The 18,992-nt window shown below is 37.7% G+C and overlaps 2 long non-coding RNA genes across 2 annotated transcripts; both read right to left on the bottom strand.

Moving 5' to 3' along the window:
• Positions 1-5,529: 5,529 nt before the first annotated feature.
• LOC117294346 lies at positions 5,530-9,255 on the bottom strand. The gene is made up of 3 exons (XR_004519519.1): positions 9,140-9,255; positions 7,282-7,373; positions 5,530-6,008 (listed from the first exon to the last, which is right to left on the bottom strand). It is a non-coding gene; the product is annotated as an uncharacterized LOC117294346 (long non-coding RNA).
• Positions 9,256-11,245: 1,990 nt separating this feature from the next.
• On the bottom strand, positions 11,246-17,525 carry LOC117294384. The gene is made up of 5 exons (XR_004519525.1): positions 17,413-17,525; positions 16,560-16,648; positions 14,699-14,798; positions 13,006-13,125; positions 11,246-11,314 (listed from the first exon to the last, which is right to left on the bottom strand). It is a non-coding gene; the product is annotated as an uncharacterized LOC117294384 (long non-coding RNA).
• Between the last annotated feature and the right edge of the window lie 1,467 nt (positions 17,526-18,992).

Genomic DNA, 18,992 nt, shown 5'->3' with positions numbered 1-18,992 from the left:
AATGCTTAACATAAATTAACACAAAATGTTTATACATGAAGAACAATTTTACATATAACAAACAAGTAAACATAAGAATACTAACAATTAAATGTGTTTTTAGAACTAATTAACAATGTTAAAAAATAACCCTGATAAAATATTGGCAAACACCTAAGTATTAATTTATTAATTAAATCGTTTGTAGGGGTAACAGATGAGGCAAAATAAATTAAGTTCGGAATTGGGGTCCACCTCCAGGCTTATACAGACTGCTCGATGTTATTACTTTAAATTTCAGTAAAAAATAACATGTTATTTCTTTCTAATTATTTGAGAAAGTGTTATCACTATTGGGTGGGTGGTATAAGTTTGTTGTACATGTAGTTTCAAATTTTCTTAATTAAGATTACAAAAATAAACACAATTTTTAACTTTATGAATGTTATAATCATTGTACATACTCTATCAATGTAGATTAATCTTATTTTATACTTTATAACAAGTTGTGCTAAAAGGTGGGACGCTTTAAATAATACAAGTTTAGCTCTTGCCATCGAAAAAGACTCTGCTGGGGTCGAAACGGCGGGTCGAAACATTAGGTCGAAATATTTTTCGCGATACAAACTCTGCAGTGTCGGGATCGACGTGTGTGCCACAGCTCACTGATGCTACATCGGAATCGTCCTGCTGCTGAAGACTGCAAATTAAAGGTGCGAAAATAATTCCAGGGTGTTGTGATTAAAAGTTCACTAGTGGGTGGGGGGGGGGGGGGGGGTGGCAATTAAGAGAAATAACATAACTATTAGGCATTATTTATCAGTGTATTGTACTTTATCGCTATGTAACGTATCATTAATTACGGGTTATTATTTAACTTTAGTTAGATTTAAATAACATTATTATTAGGCGTTAATTATCGGTGTATCGTACCTTATCGCTATTTAACGTATCGCTATGTAATGTATCATTAATTACGGGTTATTATTTAACTTAACTACAGAGTTAGATTTGAATGACATAATTATTAGGCGTTGCTTATCGGTGTATCGTACTTTATCGCTATGTAACGTATTGTTAATTACAAGTCATTATTTAACTTAACTAAATTAGTTGGATTTAAATAACATAATTATTAGGCGTTATTTATCGGTGTATCGTAATTTATCGCTATGTAACATATCGCTATGTACTGTATCAGTAATTACGGGTTATTATTTAACTTAACTAAATCAGTTAGATTTAAATTAATTTTTTTAATGGACACCAACACAGTTGTTTAATTTTAGTTTAATTTTCGGAGCTCATGTAAAGGTCGAAGGTCGTTGGGTGTATTTTATTTTATTTTTTATTTTACCTTTCCATTCTAAGGTTTAAATATTAGTTCCGAGATTTTTTTTTTAAGAGCCGGGTAGCGCAGTGGGCTAGCTCACAGCTCCAGGAATCCTGGAGCTGTGAGCAGGGTGGGTTCAAATCCCCTGGGGACCCTTTTTTAACCATTAAAAAATAAATTTCTTAATTTTTAATAAAAATGGGTAGGGTTTGAACCGGGGACCTTCAGCTCTGTAAGCCCACTCTCTCACTGCTGTGCTACCGAGCTGTTATGAAAATCTAACGGTTTTTGGAGTGATGAAATTAAAAATGGCTGACTTAGAAAATATTTCAAAATATTTTCTCCCTGGCTAGACCCTTGGATTTCTAGCTGATCTGAGGTCTGAGCAAGGGCTGACCAAGGGCCTTGGAGCTTGGCTTGGGGAGTAAAATTTCTAAGTGCTGAGGGGCCAGGGAGGTTGCTGGATAGTAAGTCGGCAACTGGGTTGGGCTGGATGGGATGAGGGCTTGGGATTATGGTAGGAGTGATGGGGTTGGGTTGGACTTGTGATGAGAGCTTGGAGTGATGGGTTGGGCTGAGGGCTTGGGGTGATGGTTTAAGTGATGGACTGGGCTGGTTGGGATGAGGACTTAGGGTGATGGTTTGAGTGATGGGCTGGGCTGGTTGGGATGAGGACTTAGGGTGATGGTTTAAGTGATGGACTCGGCTGGTTGGGATGAGGACTTAGGGTGATGGTTTGGGTGATGGACTGGGCTGGTTGGGATGAGGACTTAGGGTGATGGTTTGAGTGATGGGTTGGGCTGGTTGGGATGAGGACTTAGGGTGATGGTTTGGGTGATGGACTCGGCTGGTTGGGATGAGGACTTAGGGTGATGGTTTGAGTGATGGACTGGGCTGGTTGGGATGAGGACTTAGGGTGATGGTTTGAGTGATGGGTTGGGCTGGTTGGGATGAGGACTTAGGGTGATGGTTTGGAGTGATGGGCTGGGCTGGTTGGGATGAGGACTTAGGGTGATGGTTTAAGTGATGGACTCGGCTGGTTGGGATGAGGACTTAGGGTGATGGTTTAAGTGATGGACTCGGCTGGTTGGGATGAGGACTTAGGGTGATGGTTTGAGTGATGGACTGGGCTGGTTGGGATGAGGACTTAGGGTGATGGTTTGGAGTGATGGGCTGGGCTGGTTGGGATGAGGACTTAGGGTGATGGTTTGGGTGATGGACTTGGCTGGTTGGGATGAGGACTTAGGGTGATGGTTTGAGTGATGGGTTGGGCTGGTTGGGATGAGGACTTAGGGTGATGGTTTGGAGTGATGGGCTGGGCTGGTTGGGATGAGGACTTAGGGTGATGGTTTGGGTGATGGACTGGGCTGATTGGGATGACTTGGGGTGATGGTTTGGATGATGGGCTGGGCTGGTTGGGATGAGGACTTGAGTGATAGGCTTGGATAGTTTGGATGAGGGCTCGGAGGTTGTGGGTAGGACTTGTGATGAGGGCTTGGAGTGATGGTTTGTATTGGCTAGGATGAGGGCTTAGGGTGATGGGCTGGGCTATTTGAGATGGGGACTTTGGCGTTGGTTTGGGATGAGGGTTTAGGGCAATGGGATGCAGTCGTTGAGATAGGAGCTTAGGCGGATGGTTTGGGATGAGGGCTTGGGGCGATCGGATGGACGTGTTGAGATGGGGGCTTAGTGGGTGGTTTGGGATGAGGGCTTGGGGCGATGGGATGGACTCGTTGAGATTGGGGCTGAGGGGGATGGTTTGGGATGAGGGCTTGGGGTGAAGGAACGGACACGTTGAGATGGGTGCTTAGGGTGATGGTTTGGGATGAGGGCTTGGGGCGACGGGATGGACTCGTTGAGATGGGTGGTTTAAAGGTGTGACACAGATTTAGTAATATATTCTTACCAATTGAGTTTAAAGGGGTGGAACTTTTTTTTTAAATATTGAAATGGTTTATTTTAAGGTACGATTTAAAGGTAGGGTCTTTTTTGAGTGGTTTAAAGGTGTGACAAAGGTTTAGTCATAATTTCTTTTAAATTGGGTTTAAAGGGATGGAACTTTTTAAAAATATTGAAATGGTTTATTTTAAGGTACGATTTAAAGCTAGGGTCTTTCTTTGGTGGTTTAAAGGTGTGACAAAGGTTTAGGAATAATTTATTTCAAATTGAGTTTAAAGGGGTGGAACGTTTTTTAAATATTTAAATGGTTTAGTTTTAAGGTATGATTAAAGGTAGGGTCTTTTTTGGTGGCTTAAAGGTGTGACAAATTGCACCATAAATTTTCAATTTAAAGGCAGGTATCTTCATTGTTTTGTATGGGTCACAGTTTTTCAGAAATGTATTTTAATAAGTGTTATAATTATTTGCATTGAAAATATGACTGTGTGGATAGGGTTGGCCTTAAAGGTGTTACTTGGTGTTTTGGGCTGAATAATTTATGGTATTTTAATTTCCATTAAATGGATTAAAGTGATCTTAATCCACTTTGGTGGAATTTTTTTTAGAGGATAATAGACCTTTTTTTCTGCCGTCATTTTTGTTACATCACTGAATGGGACCAGTTCATTTTTAAGCGGGATGGATTTTTTAACTCAAGTGTTGTTAAGTCTAGGCTAGGATCAAACAACTTTAATAATTGTAACCATAATACATTACTTGTACAATAATGCACGTAAAATAATGGAAGGAGAGAGATTTCTTGCTACATTTATAGAGTAATTTTATTTGACAACTCCAAATAATAAGATACAAATAATTAACTACTAACTTAAGGCTATTACTTTCATAACTTGGAATCTTTTGAGAATGATATTGGATACACTATTTTCCTCAGTTTTATTTAAGACTTATTTCAATTGTCTTGTTCGATAATATATATGACTGTACACGTTTGGTAATTACTCAAAATGTATATTAGCATAAAACTTTTCTTAGTGACATGAGGAACGGAGAGCTGTTGACAGCATAAAACATTGTGAGAAACGGCTCCCCCTGAAGTAACATAGTTTTTGAGAAAGAGGTAATTTTTCACTAGAATAATAAAAGGCTTCTGACCAGAAGCCTTTTATTCCTGTTTGAACATGGATACACCAAGTGAGAAAACTGGTCTTTGACAATTACCAAATGTGTTCAGTGCCTTTAAATTATTTGCACTATGCAAGCAGTTATGATATGAATTAGATACATTTAATCAATGATTTCCAACTTCAAATACACACAATGTGTTCTTTGCTTGTAAATGGTGAGCTTACTTTTTACAATAACATTCCTAGGAGGTAAGATTGCATCAGGGCTCAATTTGATAGAGCTGCTTAACAGTAAGCAAAGTGTTTAGCTTAACGTAGCAAAATTATTTGCTTAAGCATAAACTTATTTCAGAAGCGGTTGCTAGCTTAAGCACGTAAACAAACAGTGTGCGCCACATTTTATACCGATTGCTTAAGCAAAAAAGACACATAAAACACACACACACAGCTTCGCTGACACACATGCAAAGTATTGCAATGATGTGCACTATGCACTGTGCTTAAACAGTGTGCTTTAGCAAAAAAAAAAGGCTTTAAGGACCCTTTTTTCTTGCCTACCGATTTTAGAAAAAAACCTTGCTTAAGCAAGGCTCTGAAATGAAAAATTGGCTAGGTGCGCCCGTTAATCACAAAATCGACCGTTAAGCAGCTCTATGAAATTGGGCCCTGGGATTTACTTAACATCAATAAATGTTGCTTGATTTCTTAAAAAAAAACTGTTTCTTTTACTTACAATTTCTGACTTAAGCTTGGCAAAAATGTATTTTTCAAATATGATATGACATTTTTGAGGTTTTTTGAGAATAACATGACAAGTTCATCAAACTTTCTGGTTCGTCAGCATCTTAAAGGCAGTGGACACTATAGGTAATTACTCAAAATAATTATTAGCATAAAACCTTTCTTGGTGATGAGTAATGGGTAGAGGTTGATAGTATAAAACATTGTGAGAAACGGCTCCCTCTGAAGTGCCATAATTTTCGAGAAAGAAGTAATTTTCCACGAATTTGATTTCGAGACCTCAGATTTAGAACTTGAGGTCTCGAAATCAACCATCTAAACGCACACAACTTCGTGTGACAAGGGTGTTTTTTTTCTTTCATTATTATCTTGCAAGTGCGATGACCGATTGAGCTCAAATTTTCACAGGTTAGTTATTTTATGCATATGTTCAGATACACCAACTGTGAAGGCTAGTTTTTGACAATTACCAATAGTGTCCACTGCCTTTAATAATATATATTGCAATCTATATAATTAGTGTAACACACAAAACTGTTTCATTTAAATCTTCAACTATACAAAACATCCAAATCTGTATCATACAACCAACTTTTACAATTCACCATAGGTTGTAAGCTTCAAGGAAAGTGCTGAATAAATTATATAAGGGTGTTGTTAATCAAAAACGTGTTTCCTATTTTTTAAAATCTGTAATCAATCTGTAGGGACCAGCCACGCATAATGGGTTAGACTGGTGTCCGCATAAAATCCCCATCAATGTTGTGGCATGTGAGGTATTCTGTTTGTATAAGTGCTGCAAAAACAGACCACTTTTTGATATTAGTGTAAAACACCTGCATATACCTCTGTTCGGTTGTTTAACACTTAGTGGGCACTGTTGCAGGTCTCAGGAATTGACAGGTAGACATCATCTGCAGATGGCACACCTTCAAAGTACAGACAAATAAAATCAATTACGCATAAGTCACACAAAATCTTGATTAGAGCGGGACTTGAAAATGCTGATGCTCCACCAACTAGAGGATTCTATGCTTTACAATGATGCAATAGGCACTGCTGATGCCTTTTTATTAAAATTGGACCAAGATATAGGGCTTTGTTTTTAGTGACTTATTGAAAACTTGAAAAAAGGGTCAAAAATTACAAAAAACGTCAAGGGCATTTTGTCAAATTTGGGCAAAATTTTGAGTTTTAATTTTATGCTCTAAAATGATGCAGTAGGCTCTACTGATGTCTTTTTATGCAACTTGGACCAAGATTTAAGCTTTATTTAGTGCATTATTGAAATTTGAAAAAGGGTCAAAAATTGAAAAAAACGCAAGGGGGTAAAGGCCAGGCTTTTTGTCACATTTGGGCAAAATTTTGAGTTTTAATTGTATGCTCTAAAATGATGCAGTAGGCTCTACTGATGCCTTTTTATGCAACTTGGACCAAGATTTAAGCTTAATTTAGTGAATTATTTAAACTTGAAACAGGGTCAAAAATTTAAAAAAAAAAACCGCAAGGGGTAATTCCAGCATTTTGTCAAATTTGGGCAAAATTTTGTGTTTAAATTTTATGCTCTAAAATGATGCAGTAGGCTCTATTGATGCATTTTAATGCAACTTGGACGGAGATTTAAGCTTAATTTAGTGAATTATTGAAACTTGAAAAAGGGTCAAAAATTTAAAAAACCCGCAAGGGGTAAGTCCATCAGGCATTTTGTCAAATTTTTGCAAAATTTTGAGTTTATGCTCTAAAATGATGCAGTAGGCTCTATGATGTCTTTTTATGCAACTTGTGTGCTCATAAAAAAACTTGTGAGCGACCCCTCAATTTTGTTACATTTAAATGGTCATTCAACTTTTGCTCTTGATTGTTCATTCTTGATGTTACATAGATGAACTAAGCCAGCAAGACCACTAAGAGTGAAATATTGACTGTTGCTACATTGTTTGAACTGGCTTGCAGCCAGAGGAAAAGTGTTAAACGAGGCATGGTGACGATTATACGTCAAGGAATGGTTTTGAAATAAAACTAGAGTAAAATAAAAATCTGTTTTAAAGTATTTCACTTTTTTTTAAAATCCTATTATCATCAAACTGTCTTTAATCCCTTGATGCAGTTGGTGGGGAGTTGGTTGAGCTTTGAAAAAGCTCACGCATAGCTTGCCTCTGGACTTGGCATCTCTGTTAATGGTTGTTCAAAAGTTCAGTTTACCTGTTGATGAAGACATCCTTGAACCTTGATGGCAGGCTTCAATACTTTTTGAGAGGTAGACTTCATCTGACATAAGTAGGTCCACAGCTAGCCTAAATGCAAAATCAAATAAAATATATTTTGTGAAAGTTTGTGCTGTTTCTCGAGTTGTAGCTATGATGTGCTCATAAGAAGGCTATTCAAAAGCATAATGCAAAATATTGACCACATTTCTTTGTAAGTCTTTTTGAAGTAATGACTCAACTGTAGTAAGGCTGTGTCCGAATTGGCGACTTCAGCTCCAGCTACGGCTAGGGCGCGCGCGTCTGCCATCCTTCAACACCGACAGACGCGCTGATCTAGCCGTAGCTGTAGCCGAAGTCCCCAATTCTGACACGGCCTAATTCACAACTTTCACCCTAAGCCAAAATTGTGTTGGAAGAAAACAAAACATGGTTGGAGTTGATTTACTTTGTCAAGCTCAGTAAGCTCAGTGGTCTAGTGGTAATACATTGCTCTAGAATGGTAAAGGTCATGGGTTCATCATGACCCACTCAAGCATGTGCATGGGGATTGATTCTCTCGTAAGTACTTGCTAAAGACACATCGATGTTTGGGTAACAATATTTTTCAAACTATTGTTATGGAGTCCACTTTACTTTTTGTTTTAGTTCCAAATTAAAGCTGATTTGATGAGCTTTTTCCTAAACACCAGCATTTTTGTGGAGCTGAAAACTTCACACCATGTGTGTTCAGCGCCATGCCTCTGCCAGCACTATGTATTGCAATTGAAAGGCAATCAGTGGCGTATCATGACACATTAACCAGCTAACTCATGGAAATGCAAAATGGCAAACCAAGTGATAAGTCATGTATGTTAATAATAGTGTGACAAGAACACTTAAACAAGAGACAACATTTGCACCTTGCAATCAGGGAAATTGTGTACAAGAAGCATGGATGTATTTTTACTAACATTCAAATTCAAAGGGGAAAACTTCTCAACAAACATTTTTAAATTTGTTTATCATGGAAATTCAAGTGTTTTTTACAGGGAACTGTCTGCAGATCATGAGGAGTTGGCAACTCTGTATATGCTGGTGCTGTACCAACTCAGCTATCTAATCTAGCCTGATATTTATTACGTGGCTGATGACACTTCAGACTATTTCTCTCCATTTTCTAATGTTTTGCCTTCTTCTACATGACCCCCCCCCCAGGGACAATAAATCCTTGAGATCTAAGGCTACTGGACATAGCCAGACTCAAGCAGTTACCGTCAATAAGGAAAATGTGGTCTTTATTTTGCATGCTAAGCTAAGATGAAATAATACTAATAAAACCCTGTTTTCAAGTGGCTGTTCAATCTTGTAAAAAGTCGCTCCAAACAAGGAACATTTGGGGCTCATAGATAACTTTATATACCTCATAAAATCCTCTTATCTGATTGGTTAAAAATGGAGTCATGAAAATAGCTATGCCTCCTTTTTCTATCAAGACGACGTCATAGTGACTTTGCCCGGGGCATAGTAAATTGACTATGCCCGCCCGTATGCCCGCCCTGAAAATAACGCAACTATGATGTGTATAATGTACAATTAGCGCTCCGTTTCACAGCGCGACCTTTCTTCGCAGATGACCTTTCACCGTATAGTCAGAGTGTTATTGATTAGAGGAATGTTTATTCAGTATATAAAAGAAATATTGACTGCTTAATAATCGGGTCACAGTTAAAATTATAGGCCCTCTGTAATGGCCATGCTTCAGGCATGGTCATGGTTTTGACATCATCTTGGGTCTATTATTTTAACTGTGCCCCTCATAGCAGTCAATATTTCCATAATAGTTGTTGAACCTACATGTTGAAACTGGTGCTTACCTGTTGCTGCAGAATACATCATTGTACCGTGACACAAGGCAGCATGCCCATCATACATATTACATCTACTTCTGGAGAGGTAGACTTCATCTGACAATGACGTGTCTGTACAAGTCTAGCCTAAATGAAAACAACAAAAAAACCAATATTTTTTGAAAGGGGTATGTTGTTGGTTTCTCCTTCAACTGCTTCAAATAAAAATGCTTTATAATACTTTGACCATGAGAGGGCGCCATACAACTAATCTCAAAACACTTGCTTTTAACAATAAGCATAACACAAACGATTGCCCATTTTTTGTGGCATGTGCACTTTGTTGGTGTTTTGTTGGGTTTGGATTCAGTGACACTTCCACTCTTTCAGATTTTTGTTGCAAATCTTATGTACAGGTTTGAAAGGCAGTGGACACTATTGGTAATTACTCAAAATAATTATTAGCATAAAACCTTTCTTGGTGACAAGTAATTGGGAGAGGTTGGTGGTATAAAACATTGTGAGAATCAGCTCCCTCTGAAGTGCCATAGTTTTTGAGAAAGAAGTAATTTTCCACGAATTTGATTTCGAAACCTCAAGTTTAGAACTTGAGGTCTCGAAATCAACCATCTAAACGCACACAACTTCGTGTGACAAGGGTGTTTTCTTCTTTCATTATTATCTCGCAACTTTGAGGACTGATTGAGCTCAAATTTTCACATGTTTGTTATTTTATGCATATGTTGAGATACACCAACTGTGAAGGCTAGTCTTTGACAATTACCAAAAGTGTCCACTGCCTTTAACAGGATTGATCAAAATTGATGTACAAGTCAGAAAAAAACTATTTAAAAGAGTTTGGAACTTGTCTTAGAGCCTCTCATCAAAAAGTCCAAAATTTCTTGATGCATCTCAAGTTATGGTTGCTTATGATAGTTTAATTTACCTGTTGATGAAGACATCCTCGAATCTTGATGGTGGGCTCCATGCATCTACTTCTGATGGAGAGGTAGACTTCATCTGATGATGGTGTGTCTGCAGCTGGCCTAAATGCAAACAAATTATAAACTATACTTGTCAAATGCAAACAAGTTATGAACTGTATTCTGTGAAAATGGATGACTTACCAATAAGTCATTCAAGGTTCTGGAACAAAGAGCAGGCCTGTATGTTTTGTGTTTGAAAGAGCACAAGTGCCAAGGCATTTTCTCCATGGTTAAAGGGTGCCCTTTTTACTTTTGATTTTACTGATGCCTTTTAATGCAACTTGGACTGAGATTATTGAAACTTGAAATACGCATTCAAAATTGAAGAAGCAAAAAAACGCAAGAGGTAAGTCCAGGCATTTTGTCAAATTGGGTCAAAATTTTGAGTTTTGACTTTATGCTCTAAAATGATGCAGTAGGCTCTACTGATGACTTTTAATGCAACTTGGACCAAGATTTAAGCTGTATTTAGTGAATTATTGAAACTTGAAAAAAGTGTCAAAAATTGAAAAAGTAAAGCAAGGGGTAAGTCCAGGCATTTTGGCAAATTTGTGCCGAATTTTCAGTGTATAAAAATGGAAAAAAAAACACGCAAGGGGTAAGTCCAGGCATTTTGGCAAATTTGGGCCGAATTTTCAGTTTTTATATTATATGCTCTAAAATGATGCAGTAGGCTCTACTGATGCCTTTTAATGCAACTTGGACCAAGATATAAGCTTTATTTAGTGAATTATTGAAACTTGAAAAAAAAAGGTCAAAAATTTACAGTTTTTGTGCAGTACAACACGTGGGCTCATAAAAAAGCTTGCGAGCGACCCCTCAATTTTTTACATTTCGTTGGTCATTCAACTTTTGCACCTCATAGTTCATACTTGATGTTACAGAGATGAACTAAGCCTGCAAGACCACTAAGAGTGAAATATTGACTGTTGCTACATTGTTTGAACTGGCTTGCAGCCAGAGGATATGTCAAGGAGTGGTCTTGAAATAAAACTAGAGTAAAAGAAAAATCTGTTTTAAAGTTTTTTTACATTTTGTTTTAAAGCCTAGTATCATCAAACTGTCCAATATCCCTTGTCGCATCTCAAATTAATGGTTGCTCAAAAAGTTTAATATACCTGTTGATGAAGACATCCTTGAACCTTGATGGTAGGCTTCATGTATCTACTTCTTGAGAGGTAGACTTCATCTGACATTAAGTATGTCCGCAGCTAGCCTAAATGCAGAAATAAAATAAAAAACAAGTCAAATATTTGTGAAAATTCGTGCTGTTTTTCAAGTTGTAGCTGTGATGTGCTCATAAGAAGGCTATTCAAAAGCACAATACAAAATATTGAACACATTCTTTTGTAAGTCTTTTTGAGGTAATGACTCAACTGTAGTAAGTCACAACTTTCACCCCTCAGCCAAAATTGTGTTGGAAGAAAACAAAACATGGTTGGAGTTGATTTACTTTGTCAAGCTCAGTAAGCTCAGTGGTCTAGTGGTAATACATTGCTCTAGAATGGTAAAGGTCATGGGTTCATAACCCACTCAAGCATGTGCATGGGGATTGATTCTCTACTAAGTACTTGCTAAAGACACATCAATGTTTGGGTAACTATATTTTTCAAACTATTGTTATGGAGTCCACTTTATTTTTTGTTTTGGTAGCAAAATAAAGCTGATCTTTCTTCCAAGGGTTTTGATGAGCTATTTCCTAAACACCAGTATTTTTGTGGAGCTGAAAACTTCACACCATGTGTGTTCAGCGCGATGCCTCTGCCAGCACTATGTATTTCAATTGAAAGGCAATCAGTGGCGTATCATGACACGTTAACCAGTTAACTCATGGAAATGCAAAATGGCAAACCAAGTGATAAGTCATGTATGTTAATAATAGTGTGACAAGAACACTTAAACAAGAGACAACATTTGCACCTTGCAATCAGGGAAATTGTGTACAAGAAGCATAGATGTATTTTGACAACATTCAAATAAAGTCAACAGGGGAAAACTTCTCAACAAATATTTTAAAATTTGTTTATCATGGAAATTCAAGTGTTTTTACAGGGACTTTCTGCCGAATCATGAAGAGTTGTCAACTCTGTATGATCACCCGTTAGTTCGGTAATGAAGCTTGGGCTGGTGCTCGACCAACTGAGCTATCTAATCTAGCCTGATAATTATTACCTAGTGGCTGTTGACACTTCAGACTAGTTTTCTCCATTTTCTGTTGTTTTGCCTTTTTCTACAGGGCCCCCCTAGGGAGAATAAATCCTTGAGATCTAAGGCTACTGGATGTAGCCCGACTCAAGCAGTTACCATCAATAAGGACAATGTGAAGTTTCTTTTGCATGCTGTGATAAGATGAAATGATAATAATAATAAAACCCTTTTTATCGAGTGGCTGTTGTAAGCTTGTAAAGAGTCGCTCCAAACAAGGAACATTTGGGGCTCATAGATAACTTTATATACCTCATAAAATCCCCTAATGTGATTGGTTAAAAATGGAGTCATGGAAATAGCTATGCCTCCTTTTTCTATCAAAATCAAGACGACGTCATAGTGACTATGCCCGGGGCAAAGTAAATTGACTATGCACGCCCTGAAAATAACGCAACTATGATACGTATAAAATGTACGACTAGCGTTCCGTGTCATGGCGCGACCTCTCTTCGCAATCGACCTTTCACCGTATAGTCAGAGTGTTGTTGATTAGAGGAATGTTTATTCAGTATATAAAAGAAATATTGACTGCTTAATAATCGGGGAACAGTTAAAATTATAGGCCCTCGGTAATGGCCATGCTTCAGGCATGGTCATGGTTTTGACATCACCTTGGGTCTATTATTTTAACTGTGCCCCTCATAGCAGTCAATATTTCCATAATAGTTGTTGAACCTACATGTTGAAACTGGTGCTTACCTGTTGCTGGAGAATACATCATTGTACCGTGACACAAGGCAGCATGCCCATCATACATATTACATCTACTTCTGGAGAGGTAGACTTCATCTGACAATGACGTGTCTGTACAAGTCTAGCCTAAATGAAAACAAAATAAAAACAATATTTTTGAAAGGGGTTTGTTGTTGTTTCTCCTTCAACTGCTTCAAATAATAATGCTTTATAATACTTTGACCACAAGAGGGCGCCATACAACTAATCTCAAAACACTTGTTTTTAACAATAAGCTAAACACAAACGATTGCCCATTTTTGGGGCATGTGCACTTTGTTTGTGTTTTGTTGGGTTGGGATTCAGTGACACTTCCACTCTTTCAGTTTTTGTTGTTGTGAATCTTTGTACTTAAACAGGTTTTAACATGATTGAATAAAATTGATGTACAGTCAGAAATAAAACTATTTAAAAGAGTTTCAAACTTGTCTTAGAGCCTCTCATCAAACAGTTCAAAATCTCAAGTTAATGCATCTCAAGTTAATGGTTGTTTATATAAACTGCGCCAATAAAGTATCTAAACACTTACAAATGGTCAGATTTATCGGAACCTGAAATAGTATACAAAAATTGAATTGTTCGTTTCTATTCACCGTTAATTTCTGCACGTTTTGACACATCTTGTGTTGCGCTACGATGTTGTTTATTGCATTTATGGACACTTGAGTGGCTTAAGGTCGAATTTCAAAAGTTGCAAAAGCCCCTATTCACCCCAATTCCAAAAGGGAACTCACATAAGCATCACACTCAGACAAAATCAAGACAAAAGACACAAACTCGTTTCGTTTACATGACCATGAAATTAATTGCCGTATCTTTAACTCTAAAACTGCTGTTATCCTGTCCTCCATTCTTTGTGTGTCCTCCATTCTTTGTGTGTCCTCCATCATTGTCCTGAACGGCAAGGAGTCGTCTTCTCATACTCTCAATGAGACCTCTGATCTGTCCCTGGTCAATCCCCTGCCATTTCCTGATCAGGATGCGTCGCAAACCCCTCGAGAGTGGTGTCAGGCTTTATGGACTTGTTCACTTTCTTCTTCTGCTGCAGAAGTCACCCTTGGACGGCCACTCCTTGGCAGGTCGTCCACATTTCCCTGAGCTTGGTAGCGATTCCACCATTTACTGACCGTCGCTGGTGACGTTTTTACCTGATGAGCTGCAGCTCGCATCGACGTACCGGCTTCTATCAAACCAACGATCCGTCCTCTTTCCTGTTTGGTCGTTTGAGCCATCTTTCCTGTTATCTTGAAACACCTTTCCCTGTCTTACCATCGTTGTATGCCTCCCATCTTTGACCCCTTTGCTTGGTTACTGACAATTATTGGTGAGTATGTTCATCGCAACCGATTTATCCAAAACGCGACCAAAAAAACATCATTTATAAAAGGCGAGCAAAAGAAACGCCGATCTTACTCGTCACAATACAACGATTTAGCTTGAATAGGGGCTTTTGCAACTTTTGAAATTCGACCTTAAGCCACTCAAGTGCCCGTAAATCCACCAAACAACATCGTAGCGCAACACAAGATGTGTCAAAATGTGCAGAAATTTACGGTGACTTGAAATGAATAATTATTTTTTGGCACTGTTTCAGGTTCCGATATATCTGACCATTTGTAAGTGTTTAGATACTTTATTGGCGCAGTTTAGTTCAATTTACCTGTTGATGAAGACATCCTTGAATCTTGATGGTGGGCTTCATGCATCTACTTCTGATGGAGAGGTGGACTTCATCTGATGATGGTGTGTCTGCAGCTGGCCTAAATGCAAACAATTATAAACTATACTTGTCAAATGCAAACAAGTTATGAATTGTATTCTGTGAAAATGGATGACTTACCAATAAGTCATTCAAGGTTCTGGAACAAAGAGCAGGCCTGTATGTTTTGTGTTTGAAAGAGCACAAGCGCCAAGGCATTTTCTCCTTGGTAAAGGGTGCCCTTTTGAGTTTTGATTTTATGCTCTTAAATGATGCAGTAGGCTCTACTGATGCCTTTTTATGCAACTTGGACCCAGATACACAATTTGTGATTAGTGTTCAGCTTAGTTTCATAAAAAGTCCATAAGCACCTATAAACCAAATTACACCTCTCTTAAAGGAACGTTACAGAATTGGTAAGAAACAAAAAAAGTGAAGATCACAGATTTACATAAAAGTTTACATAGTCTAATGATGATGATAGTAGAAAACATCCCTTGAAATATTTCTGTCTGAAATGTCATATTTAATGAGAAATAAATAATCTCATTTCGCGTTTGGAGTTTATTGCTCAGTAAGCGTTTTATTAATTTTTGTTTTGCCAAGGCTGCAGTGCAAAATTTGAAATCGGTTTTTCACTATTCTCTTGTGACCCAGATGGCCGATTGATCTCGAACTTCTATAGGTTTGTCAGTTTATGTATATATGATGGTAACATAAAGTGCGTACAGGGCCAGCAACTATTTTGCTAGCAAAACACATTCTGTAATGTTCCTTTAAAATTTATGCATGAGCACGTCACAACTTTATACCAAAACGAGGCATAGGCGCAACCACTGCAAGTGGTGGCGGATGGGGGCCTATAGCCTAATTTTGGGTAAGAATTATGACGTCAAGCATAACTGTGACCCACTCTGTGAAAATGAGTCACATGTCGCCCAATGCAATATTAAGTAAATGAGGAAAATGAAAAAAGAAAAAAAGAGAAAAAAATCTTTTTTTTTTCCCTTTAAAGATCTTTAGTTGCATGGTTAACCTTTAGAACACTTACTTTTAGGCAATAAAGCTATGAGTACAACAATTTTGTGATCATACTTATGTCTAATTTCTATCCTTTTGCACACAATGGTAGTTGAAAATATCGTTTTACTTGTAATTCGTTTTTCACAAAAAATGGTGTAGTGGCTAATTTCAAACGGGAGTAACTCAGCAACGCGACACACCCCAAAGCTTAGACACATACCAAATTACTGCTGCTGATGTGTTCTTTCCAGCCATGCATATAACTCAATTCTTTAAATTGCCTACATGTGACTCATTTTCACAGAGCGGGTCACAAATATTAAGAGAGGCATAGCACTGTGAGGTCTCACTATGGACTGGATCCAAACAAGACAACAGAAAATGCATGGCCATGGTAGGTAAACAATTTTCATTGGAATGCATTTGTAGTTTTACACTGGTATTCTGAGGCACTGGTACCTTAGTTTTTATGTTGACGGGTATCTGCTAGGAACTATGCAGGGTGTCCCGATAGTGAGGAAAAACACTAGAGGGGGGGGGGGGCTGGTTTTATGATTAAATTAATTAAAAAGACTACTGGGAGGAAAGGTTCACATTTATGACCAAGTAATAATTCATCACAAACTAAATAGATAATAGTCAAACTGGTTTGAGTGATTTCGTCCAAGACATGACATAGGCCATATGGGCACGAGTTGGTGTCTGTTCGCCAATGCTGTGGCCAGAGATGAAGTTGGTATCCGCCATCACTTTAACCATGGTATAGTTGTTAAACCCACATGTTAAAACTAGTGCTAACCTTTTGCTGGAGAAGACATTGTTGTACCGTTACACTGGGCAGGATGCATTAACTTTTGGGGAGGTAGACTTCATCCGACGGTGGCATTTCTGTATCGAGTCCAAATATAAACAAATAAAAACAAATTTTTTGTGATAAGAGTGTGGTGTTGTTTTTCTTCAAGTACAGCAGTAGTTTGATAATACACTGTAAATGCAAAATAAGGTTATCTAAAAAACAAGACATTGTCTGTATTTGGTTATAGATGAGTAAATTGGCTAACAAAAATATATAGAAGCAAATGCAGCTGTCAATGGTGAAAAGGCTGGTTTGAACAAATAAAAAAAAAAAAATCTGAACTGTAGCTTTTTCAAGAGTGTCAAACAAAATATTTAGCTAAATTCTGAAATCTACAAAAAAAAAACTTTGTTCCAGTCAGTATTGCTTCCCATCCCATTTCGGAACACTCCCAGCTATGGAGAACCTTCAGAGATACATGTATGTTCAGACACTGCAATGGGATTCCCAAATAGCATCGACCGACTGAGGATTTAATTTGAATTCGACATGGGTTTGTCATCACAGGGTTAAAGGTCTATTTTGTTTATCTCTTAGTCCAATTTTCTGTTTTCCTTGCTGTGCCCAGCTCTTTCCCACCATTCTGCCTAACTTTAAGTGGGCTGCCACACTCCCCTTCCTTGGGTCACATTCTTGTGCCCTAAACAATTTCTTTGCAACTCACTTGCCCCTCCTCCCTGTCCTAGAATCATTAAGTAACAGTTAACCAAGGGAAAGTGATGCTAAGTTTTAAAGAATGAAACTATGACAGACTTATGAACTGACAACCGTTTTGTTGTTCAGGATTACCCCTTACCTTTTATAAAAGAGAGCAGCTCTCATTGAATTACCAGACTCATTATACATCATTAGGAAGCTCAGGAAGCTCATCAACTGCAGGTCTTAGACATCTACTTGGTTAATGAGTTGACCTCTGTGGAGATGACAACCCTCACTGCAAACAGAGAAGAAATCATGCTTTATTTTGCTTATGAACAATAAAAAGGGATGACGGACAGCACAGGGTGTGGTTTGAGCATTTACCAATAAAGATTAACTTGAACAAAATTATAAACTCAATCAAAATGGTTTCATTATGTAAATAAAATTGGTGTGTTGACAAACACAAATACCAAGCTGATATATATAATTATTGAGTAATTGCCAGGACAACTTTTCTTTTGTTTAAGCCACAAAGCCCACAATGACCTTAATATTTAATTTAGGGGGGTCCAAAAACAACAAGCTTCGGGGGATCCCTAAACCAGTCCACAAACCAAGTTTTGAGTTGCTATCCCAAGTGCTTATCGAGTTATTACTTGGCAACATTTCTTTTGTTTTAGCCATAATGACCTAAATATTTATTAACTAAGGGGGGTCGAAAAAACAACAGGCTTCTGGGGATCAGTAGACCAATTCACAACCCAAGTTTGATGTATGAACACACACAGACACGCACCAGTGTGCAAACATCTGAGTTCCCCAATTTTGAGTTCTTCTTGCTGTGCCAGCATTAGTGTCCCCCACTACATGTATTTTGCGCGATTTTGGGAGGGAATTCCCCTAACTCCCTCTGGATTACATGCCTGCGCCCAAATTACTTTCCGATTTCGATACATCTCACTTGCCCCTCCTCCTAGTCCCAAACAAAAGCATTAAATAAAAGTTGGAACTTCCTAAGGAAAATGATATTAAATTTGATAAAAGGAACCAGGACAAACTTACATATGAACTGACAAATTGTTTTATTATTCAGGAGTTTCCCTTACCTTTTATAAACGAGAGAGCAGTTCATTTACCAGTCTTATTGTTCATTGTTGAGGAAGCTTATACACTGGAGGTCTCAGACATCTACTTGAGTGATGTGTGGAGATGACAAACCTCACTGTATCATGCAAACAAATAACAAAACAATGCTTAATTTAGGTTTCAAATAATAAGTAATGAAGCACAAGGGTAGTTTGAGCATTTATCATTAAAGATCAACTTGAACAAAATTAGCATTATTGCTCTTTTGTTATTAAACATAATTGAGTGTGTTATGAATTGAGTAAAAATTCATAATGTACCAAAACAATTTTTTTCTTATCAGTGTTCAGCCGAGTTCAACAAATAAAAGCCCATAAGCGCCTACGGACTGGATTCAAACAAGCCAATGGACAATGCATAGCAACCGAAGATTAACAAGATACAACATTTGGAAGGTAGGGTAAGGGGTATTTTTTCCAATAAAGTTTCAAAAAAACTTCACACTTATGACCAAAAGTTAACTAACCACAAAATAAATATATATGGACAAATAAACCAATTGAGTGATTTCCTTCAAGTCGATCTTTAATCATCGAAACATTTCAAATGTTATGATGTGATGAAGTGCTCACTCAACCCCTTATCAGG

The sequence above is a fragment of the Asterias rubens genome, chromosome 9 (assembly GCF_902459465.1).
Source record: "Asterias rubens chromosome 9, eAstRub1.3, whole genome shotgun sequence".
Taxonomy (NCBI): domain Eukaryota; kingdom Metazoa; phylum Echinodermata; class Asteroidea; order Forcipulatida; family Asteriidae; genus Asterias; species Asterias rubens.
Note: the sequence above shows the minus strand (reverse complement) of the source record. Positions and strands in the feature narration are given on the sequence as shown.